This window comes from Dermacentor albipictus, chromosome 1 (genome assembly GCF_038994185.2).
Source record: "Dermacentor albipictus isolate Rhodes 1998 colony chromosome 1, USDA_Dalb.pri_finalv2, whole genome shotgun sequence".
In the NCBI taxonomy this organism is placed as follows: Eukaryota; Metazoa; Arthropoda; class Arachnida; order Ixodida; family Ixodidae; genus Dermacentor; species Dermacentor albipictus.
The window spans coordinates 365363129-365374108 of NC_091821.1; positions in this window are offsets into that span (position 1 = coordinate 365363129).

Below are 10980 nucleotides of genomic sequence, written 5' to 3' on the forward strand. Positions count from 1 at the left end.
AAGTTGCTCCATCTATCTATGCCAAAACATATTATGCCCAACACTTCCTGTGGAGTGTCAACTATTTCCCGCAGCCTCTTTAGCAGAGCCCATCAGCCATGTGCAACACTATTTTGATGCTGATTCCCGCGAACCAGATTACGGAACGTGTTGGGATCGCCCGAGTCTAATTCCAGAGCGGTCTTTTTCACAGGAGTGCTACGAGCAAAGAGAGCTTGCACAAAAAAAGAGGTAAGCATATTCATGCATCCCACCAGTAGAGACAGACCATTAAGCTTGGCCGAGAACACTGGGTTTACAATACGAAAAAGCACATAGTTAGGGTACTTCCAACCCAGGAGGACAGTACAGATGAGAAACTTCTAAACGCTGCATCGGGTTAGAAGTCGCCTTCCGCGCCTTATACCTTAAAATGCCGGGGTTCAGGCCCAATCGTAGCCAGAATCATAGTTAAATTGGTTGCCACCAAAGCAGCTCGTCTTTGCAAAGATGGGCTCAACCTTATTTCCAACGTTGTAACAACTGCAACTACAGCGAAACGCTGAAGCATGATGAAACTCACTAGCCGAAGCCGGTGTCTAGCAGGAAAACTGATCCTACAGGCTGCAGCACCAGTGCAAACATACAAAACAGAAAAATTTGCCTAAAACACTGTCACCGCCTGCACACGTATTACAGCAATATTACAGCATTCATCTCTGCATTTCGTACACGAGAACTCGAAGGAGCCAGGACAAAATGCTTGTCAATCGACATATTGACGGCGTCTGTACCCTCACAGACAGTAATTCGTAGCACGACCCTTGCGTCTAATAGTAATTAAACAATTGGGAAAGCATGAAAAGTTGGTACTAACAAAAAGGCAAAAACATATCACTTACGAAATACGAAAAGTATGCACTTCTAATAAAGGGATGTATTCAAATAAAAATAAGATGCTTTCACTTTTCACAAGTCTTATAGAAATTAGCCAAAGTAGATGATACCATAGTATGAAGTAGAAAAGTTCTTAAAAACATACATTGAGACCAGTTTGCCTCATGTCTAGATCATTTATCCTGGGATAAATTATTTCAGCCAAATTTTACTTTTCTATGCTGTTGTAGCCATAATTTGGCTTACAGAAACGTACCCAGCCAGGTTGTCTTTCGAAAACAGTACACTCTTTCTGGAGCGCTCTTTAGGTTGCGAATTGAAACAAATGATATGTAATTCTACTTTAAGGTCATTTTATATCGGGATAGTAATTGTGCTTAGTTATTGGAAGGTAATATTTCGTACGTAATGACTGGTGTGACAATACATCCCAGGAAAAGTTTGCTCTTTGATTACGATCTTTCTTTTGTAGCTTGCAAGTCACGTCTATATTTTTGTGTGACATCATATCCCAGAATAACGAGCTGTAGTTTACCTGGGCAGAAAAAATAGTGACCTCAGCGTTAAAAACTTCAGTACCCCCAAGTAATACTTATCGGACGTTACACCGCACCTCAACATTTCCAGACACAGTTAGAATAAGCTATTTAATTTGAGTCCTTCAGAGCAAGCGTTTGTTAAGTGTTATGCAAAGCACTTCAACATCTTAGAATAATTCATCATTGTGTAGACCGATTTTAATATTAAAGTGTAGTATACATACTTATGATCAATTTCTCAAGAGTAATGTTTGCGCTAGCAGAGCTTGTCAGCGCTATCGGAAAATGAAAAATATTCGTTATCATCAGCGAAAATTACGAATTAGGCCTGATCTGTTATTTATATAATATTATTAACATACAAACTAAATAATAACGGTCCTAACGCACTGTTCTGAACCACACACACCTATAAAATTTTATCACGGAAAATTCATCATTTTTCCGCTTGCTCTCGGTTGGTAACGTATTAGGTCAGAAAATTAAAGGCTAGGCCACGGAAATATGTAAAGCTCTAATCTTCTCAATTATGTTTGACGATTTATTGCACCGAAAACATTCGAAAACTCCACAAATTCCCCAGAATGGATTCTCTGTCTTCAAAATAGCTAATAAGAGTTCCCCTTTGCTCTAGCAGTTTTTGGACGATATATCCCTGAAACCCCATTGAAAAGGCAGTATCGAGAACGGTTTCTCAGATCAAGAATTTTTACGCGTAGAAATATTTTTTTCAGACCCCTTGGAAAATACAGGCAACCCTGAAACTGATCGGAATTGTGCTAGCAGTTTTCATTGCCAGATTTGTACAGAACTACAACTTTGGCGTAATCATACCATTAGGAAATGTTCCGCAGGCCAGACCGTCAAAAATGTATTTGAACACAGATATAACACTTTGTGAGACAAATTAATTGAATCTCGATTCCATCAGTAACTCTGCCTTTACCACTCACAATAAACGCCGAACGAGCCTTAAAATCGGTTGAACGAGAAGAAGAGGTACCGAGGGGCCATGCAAATTCACAGGCACTTCGCACCAACGGATAATGAAGACAGGCTTGTCGAATTAAAACAGGATAGTTAGTTTAGATGCTGGTAAGAACGGCAAGTGCACATGCTTGTAACGAGTTTACGAAATGCGTGTTAAAAGCATCTGCTGAAGGTTTGTCCGTAATAACTGCGTCACCCGCCACGATTTATTACGAATAAGTTAATGTTTATTGGGCGCCATACCTTAACGGCGTCTCGAGACTTCCTACCGGCAACAACACGTTATCGAAACATACGTGCTCAGCATTCCGAAGAAAACCTGTATCGACGTCGCTCAGTTTATTTTTTTTAGTTTAATGAGCGCCTCGACTTTACAGCTGCTCTACGGTTGCACTGAACGGGGCTTTTGCTTTGACGATTGGTTGGTGCGTTCCTAGTCACCACGTTGCTTTTTTTCTTTGTTCTTGTTGTTTCATTCCAAAAGTTCTGCTTTACAATGTACAGTCTGTTCTTTATTTTTCTTCTCTTTTTAGCTCGTACACCTTCTAGAGATCGCCTGTGACAGGTAGCGCTTTCTCGCTTTCGCGGTCAGTGTGCTGAACAGTCAGAAACTACCTCCATGACAAATGGCAATGTTGAGGTAGATATTCCTGCACATTCACTAAAGAATTTCTATATAATTATTCTTTATAAAGCGCCCGTTGTTAGAGCGAAATTGAACCCGTGCTGTAGTGAAGTCCTGTCTGTTTAACAGTAATCGTAAAACTAGCACTACTTTGGTGCTTCATATCACCTCGAGTTCGAAGAAAAGCGATTTTGGAAAACTGCTCACTTTAACGCAATGTATCGTAACACATTTCAAGGATATCATGAATGTGGTGCTTGTCATAATCTCTCCTAAGCCTACATGACTTCACTATTTCTCAGGCTTTAATTCTCTTATTACAACATGGCTCCACAGTGGGAAAGTAAAAAAAAACTTGACTACTGTATGTTTTAATTAGATAACTGTACAATGCGACCTATCGTCCAAATAATTTCTGCTTCTTCAGGCAGCCCGCCTGAACAGGTCGAATTCTGCTATATCCTACGTACGATTGCATTAAAATGTGTTCCGAGCAAAACACGCAGCCTACGCCTTCAGGGAAATAAAAAATCAAACTCCGCAATGCCGCACATGCACTGTCTCTCACAGCTCAGGTGCGCGGCACCAATCTACTATAATGCTAGCCGGACAAGTACATCCCGCTGTTTTGAAGATTTAACTCAGGCAAGCATTCTACAGAAACTCATTGGCTCATCCGTTGACTCGTATATTTTGTTTTTTCTCGTAATACTTTTTTTTTCTGCGGGGCGGGGGGTGGATGGGGGGGCTTCATTATAGAACATGCACTGTGCGCCGAGTACAAGACAAACTTGCAGGAAGTTTGCCATGTCGGGCACAAATCCAGCCATATGTGAACAGAGCGTGGCCCAACATCAAAATACCTTGGCGCGAGACTTTGCGGCATCCAGAGCAGCGCTCTGCGCAATGTTTCGCGTGTCGGCTCTGCTGTAGGGGTTTTTTTTTTATTGATATGATATAAGGAGATGTTGGCGCGCAATTTAAGGCGCCGGCTACTCCTTATCTCTTGGGTGGTTCCGTCATACATCATTCAGGGTTCACGGTTACATATCAAATAATCATTTCACACAAGCACCAGGACTTATAAAGCAACGTTTCCACAGAAAGACTATGGCAAATGTCTCCACACCTATGTAGTCGAAAGTCTCAAAAGTAGAAACGATACTGTCGCCTAATAACACATTTTCTAGTCAGCGGGTCAGCGGGTACATACAATATACATGGCAAATGTCTCCACACTTATGTAGTCGAAAGTCTCAAAAGTACAAACGATACTGTTGCCTAATAACACTTGCCTAATAATAAATATATTAACACATACAGTCACAACAAAGTCGAAAGTCTCAAAAGTACAAACGATACTGTTGCCTAATAACACTTGCCTAATAATAAATATATTAGCACATACAGTCACAACAAAGCAGTCAACATAACATAATTCCCAAACAGATGGATATATAGAGTCACATTGAAATGAACAGAACAATGAAAGCACTAATAGCGTCCAGCGATGCCGCTGTCTTCAAAGAAAGTCTTTAGTGCTTTTAAAGCGCTCTTCTGCAAGGCCGTTGTTGGCCAAGGGCCCAAAAGTTTCCTTAAACTGAAAGGTCTGCGGTCTAATTTACTTAGCGCTGATTTAAGTCGGCATCTTGGTGTATCGTGATGTGGGCAATCTAGAAGGAGGTGATATATATCTTCATCTACAAATCCGCAATCACATTCGGGGGTTGCCGCTCGGCCAATTCTGTGTAAGAAATGCTTTGTGTAGGCAGTGCCTAGCCTTAATCGATGAATAAGCGTTTCCATAGTTCTATCTAATGACAATGAAAATTTGAATTCAATAAATGGATCAATATGATATAAGTCAGAGCTCTTAGAATTCTGGTCAAACCAAGTGTTCCTAGACATGTTGAAAGACGTTGTCCTTATAATGCAGCGTAATTCATTCTTTGATATTGGGAGTGGAGCCGTATCATCTTTCAGGTGCGCTTGTCGTGCTGCTTCATCGGCTGCTGTGTTGCCAGGAATGTTGCAATGCCCTGGTATCCACTGGAATGCTATTGCATGTTTTGCTTCGCTTGCCTTTGTGAGGTATTTAAGTGTTTCATATATTATACTGTCGCTGAATGTTTTCCCCTTTGTGCTGCAGAGTGATGTTAGAGCCGCCTGTGAATCGCTGAAAATTACCCATTTTTGCGCTTCTGTTGCTGACAATATAAATTTTAGCGCACATAGGATTGCGAACAGTTCAGCCGTTGTGGACGAAGTCGCACGAGATAACCTAAATGATTCTTGTTTGTTGAGGTGCGGTATAATGAATGATGAAGTTGAAGAGGTTGCTGTACTGGAGCCGTCTGTATAGACGTGTGTGTATCCTGAATACCGCATATATATCTGGTATAGTGCTAGTTGTTGAGCAGCTTGAATGAACATGTCTCTTTTGCTGAATATCCCTTCTACTGACAATTCAATTTTTGGAACTGTAAGCAGCCATGGAGGATATTCGATATCTGAGCTCCAAAATTCATTTTCTGGCAATATGTGAAGATTTTTTTGAATTTCTATATGAACATAACTTCTATCTGGGTGGTTTTTATGCTGGGTTTGAAGGCGGAAATAATGCCGGCATGTTTCTGTAGTTCGCATAACTGGAAATGGTGATTGGCGAGCCTCAGCTATTACAAGAGAACTCGAAGTCGCTCGAGGAACTCCTAGACATAGGCGTAGTCCTCTAGCTAAAAGTCTTTGAAGTCTCTCTTCTGACGTGTGGGAAAGTCCGTGTAAGATGGGCGCGGAATATGCAATTTTTTGTCGTATTAATGCATTGTAAACAGTCAGCATGGACGATACTGATCCGCCCCATGATGTGCCTGCAAGCCTGCGAAGTACAGTCACTATGGCATTGACCTCGTTTTCGAGTTTTTTTAAGTGGGGTGCCCAGGATAGCTGCCTATCAAGTATTATGCCAAGAAATCGATGCTGTGTGACAATCATTAGAGGGTGTCCTTCCAGATTAAGAGTGAAATTTTTTAACACCCTCCGAGTGAAGGGCAATACAGCAGTCTTTGCATGTGATAGTACCATTCCTCTTTCTCTCAAAAATTGGTTGATGATATTTATGCCGTCTTGCAGTGCCATCTGGAGTAGTTGAGCTTTAGACCCAGATGTCCAAATACACACATCATCTGCATACAGTGAAAACTTTAACTGTGATGGCAGTCTTCGCGTTAAATCAGCCATGACGCAGTTAAAAAGGAAGGGGCTGAGTACGCTTCCCTGTGGTACTCCTTGTTTCACAACATGTTCAGCAGTCTTTCCTTCACCTGTCTGAACAAATAGATATATTGCGACCTGATAAAAATCCACAAATCCATCGCAAGGACCTGCCAGACAGACCAAGTTCCAACATGCTTAGCAGAACATGAACGTGACTAACGGTGTCAAATGCCCTCTTGATGTCTAGGAATACTGCTATCGTCATGTTTCCACGTGCGCGCTCGTGCTCCACACAGGTTACTATATCTAATATTGCATCCATTGTGCATCTATGTTTTCTAAAACCTACTAAGTAGTTGGACAGCACCTTCGTTTCATTACACCACCATTGAAGTCACGCGTCAATCATTTTCTCCATTACTTTGCATAAACAACTTGTCAAACTAACGGCGCGGAAGGATTCAAGGCACAAGGGCGTCTTACCAGGCTTTAAAATTGGTATGATTCGAGCGACTTTCCAAGAGTCAGGTACAGTTTCCTCTATCCATAAGTTATTATAGATGTCTAAGAGCGCATTTGTACCTGTCGGTCCGAGGTTTCTTAGCATATTGTACGTAATGCCGTCCAGCCCAGCAGCGGACTTTTGGCGACATGATGCAATTGCACATTGGAGCTCGTTTAATGTGAAAGTGTGATCTAATTGAGGATGTTGGGCCCAGTAGCAAGCAGTAATTTTTCGCTTAGCCAACTCTACTGAAATATCAAATTCTGTACATTGTGATGAAAAGGCAGATCTGGAAATTAGCTCACAAAATTCATCTGCAACTATTATTTCACACGTGTCCCGGGCTACAGCGACAGCACGAAATGGGAAGCTTTGTGTTACAGGTCCGCTTAAAGAACGAATTACTAGAAAAATTCGTGGGACAGCCGTGTGAGGAGACAGCGTGCCGCAGAAATCGCGCCAGCGCCGTTTGCCTAAGCTTTCCATTCGTCTGCGCATTACATTGTGTATTTTCTGAGCGTTTCTGTATGCTTCTAAACTTCCGTTCCGTCGGTAAGCTCTTTCGGATCGGCGTCGGATGGCTCTTAGGTGTTCATATTCTCCGTCAACTGCAGCATAGTCTTTTGGTATTGGGACCTTCTTTGTGCATATGTTCATATTATCCTGCAAAAATTCTGTAAATTTTTCCACTGTTGCATGTTGGTTAATTTGATCCGTTAGGCGGTATCGAAAAGCTTGCCAGTTGGTTAGTCTGCTGTAACGCCTGATATCATAGTGCATGCTAGAGTGGTTAACAAGAATGGGAAAATGATCACTTCCGCGCGTTTCCATATCTGTTGTCCATCCCACACCATTCACTAGATCATGTGAACACAGGGTAACATCTATGCAGCTTGAGTAATTATATCCACGAAGGAATGTTGGCGACCCATCGTTTAAAACAGTCAAGTTGCATTTATCTATGGCGCATTCAATAACATTACCCCGTGCATCACAGTGATCACTGCCCCAGATGATGTTGTGTGCGTTGAAGTCGCCACATATAAATACATTAGAATGAGCTATTTTGAATATATCCACTAGCGCTTCTACTGAAATCCGGTTTGAAGGTTGTAGATATAGATTAATCACTGTTATACAGAGCTTGCCAAAGGATACTTTACATGCGATGAATTCCGGGAAGTCTGAATCACTGGACTGAATTTGATAAGATGGTAGGTCCTTTCTGACGCACAGGAGCACTCTGCTAGCAGCACCTTGACGAGAAGTCTTATATATCACGTAATTCGAGAGGCGAAAGTCGTCAGTGATTCCCGCCTCTTGAATGCAAAGTATTGGGAAGTTGTATTGCACAAGCAGTTTACGAAAGTCAGCGCACTTTCTTCGAAGACTGTTGGCATTCCACTGAAATATGGAGACATTTTTGTAGCGGTTATTCATGTAGTGCCTGCCGCAGTTGCGGCCCGGATTGTTGACACGATAGTGCTTCTAGAGGCAATACGGCTTTTACTTCTGGTAGGTTGTTTGCTTCCGGCAAAGCAGACAGGATTGCCTTAAGAGCTGCGAAAAGCATTGGCAAAATCAGTTGTGTCACCGATGCTGTAGTATGTTCGCTATTAGCTAGTGTTACTTCTGCAGTAGATGCGTGAGGTCGCTGCGAGAAATGTGTGGTAGTACAGGAGCTTTCTTGTGTATTACTTTCTGCCTGTTGTCCTCTGGGTTTCCGTAGTACTGATGCATAGGACTGGGCGCTTGACTGTGATCCTCTTGATTGGTCTCTTGATTGCACTGTTGGTTGTTCTCTAGAGGAGGGATATCTTGTTGGTGCTCTTGGCTGTGGTGGTTCCGGTGCCCGCTGAGGTGGGTGATCTGGCACTGGATGAACAATCTCGAGGTTTGGCGCGGGTTCATTGCGTCGCGGTTGTCTTCCATGAATTAGTTCATGTCGACGCATTTGCGCCGCTGCTTTTTTCTGTGGGCAGCCTGAGAAGGAGTCGGCATGGTTCCCCGCACAGTTCGCACATTTAGGTTGGAGAAGTGACTTTCACTGCTTGTGGTCATGGTCTTCTGAGCAGATTTTGCATCTACGTGTGCTACGGCAGGTTTTCGCCATGTGCCCGAATCTCTGGCAATTATAGCAGCGAAGTGCGGGTCCTAGGTATTCCTCGACAGGGTGACTGGTGAAACCCAAGTAAATTCTTCTAGGAAGAGGCCGGTCGTCTCTGAAAGTCAGGATTACCGTGTGAAGTGGATATGACTTCACTGCTCCATCTTCTTGGCGGGAATACCTTATCTGTCTGCGTGCCGATATAACTCCTGCGTCTTTCAAGAAGTCTAGGAGTTGATCGTCTGTGTACTGCAGAGGCACATGTTTTATTTTCCCAACGTTTCGCGTGTACGACTCTGGGATGAATGGCTTGATTTCCAGGCCACCTACACTTGAGAGCATCAAAAGGCGTTTCGCCGATGCTAAGGAAGCAACGCTAACACTGAAACTTCCATCTCTGGTCGTCCTGAAAGACTGTACTTTCTCTTTGGCAGCAGAAACTATTTCGGCAGACACTCGGTTTGGATTTACTTGCCAAAAAGTAGTACCTTCATTTGTTGGGCGAAAGACAACCGGAATGCCTTCGGCTCGCTTTTTCTTATACGTGACCACAGTAAATGGTGCATCTTCACCCATATCTTCTTCATCACTTAGCTCATAAGTCGATGTTCTATCATCGTACTTGCCGTCTTCTAGGCGAGGTTTCTTGGTCTCAGCTTCACCATCAGCCATCCTTCCTGAATTCGCTGAAGTTGATTCTGAGTTGGGGTGAACCAAACGTGCCGGCTTTATGAAGTTTTGTGACGCTTGCAAGGCTCCAGGCTTTTCATTACGGCCCGTAGCGTCATTCATATGGCTTGTTACGTTTGGACGAGCATAAGGCTCGTGACGATGTTCTCGGCTTCCGACCACCGTAGCGGCCGGGTAATAGACAGGTCTTCAAAAAAGAAATGTCGTACCTGTAAGGCGCCTGGCTCGTCGAATCTTCACCCGATGTCTTGTTAATCAATCGTCGTCAAAGGTAACCGTAACTATCCAAAAAACCAGAAAACTCAGAGCACCACATAAAAACAGCGACCGAACAGATACACTTCTTCTTCTTCTGTAGGGGTTAGATCCCATTGCTCGTTCCCGCTTTGTCACCAGTCATGGTTGCTTAGTTGATATAGTGCTGGGCTGCTAAGCATGAGGTTGCGGCATCGAATCCAGGCCACGGTGGCCATATTTCGGTGGGCGCTTTAAACAGCCTCTGGTGGTCCAAATTATTCCGCAGTTACCCGCTACATCATAATCAAATCGTGGTTTTGGCCGGTAAAACCGCATAATATCTTTCTAGTTTAGTCATGTGTCGGTAACCTTTACTTACAACACTGCTATTCCTGGACCCTTTCACTGTTTGTAAACATAGGTCCTGGACGGTTTTCGGTTTTCCTCTTTGACGAAGCCCGCTAAGTTTAGCGATCAAGAAAGGCATTAGTTGCGATATTGGCTAGCAAGATTGCTTTTAAGTGTAAGTCCACAGATTTTCAACACTTTTCCTCTGTACATACGTACACGTTTACAAGTGAATCTCGCCCTAAGTTACAAAAAAAATTTTATGTATCAGTCTTGAAGCGTAATGCGCGTCTTTTCTTTGAAAACTTAAAAAAAGACTTTCCAATAGTAAAACAACTTAAAAACGCGCTTTCTGTTCCCGGGAAGTATACTGATAAGACCCGTGGCCGGAAGCTTCTTGGGCGCGCACTCTCGCTGCAGTTATCGCGCGAGTGAAACCGTCTATACCTGCTCGCTGCACTGGGACGCTACATCGCTCAACCATGAGTGTTACTTTGCTTTGTGTTTTCCTTGGTACAATGAACAAAATAACCACTTCGAAACAGTAAGCTTGTCACGCTGGCCGTTGCATTGCTTGATCGAATGAAATGAACACAATAATTTTAGCAGCACAATTAATTAAGTTATCGCGTTTTGCGTGCCAGAACCACGATATGACTGTGAGCCACGCCGTAATAAGTCAATCTGAAATAATTTTGACCACCTTGATTATTTAACGTGAGCCCAATGCACGGCACACGGGAATTTTTGCATTTCGCCCGAAGCGAAATGCGGCCGCCACGGCCAGAATTTGTTCCCGCGCCTTTAGCCATAACAGCGCAACGTCGGGGTCACTACGCTACCACGG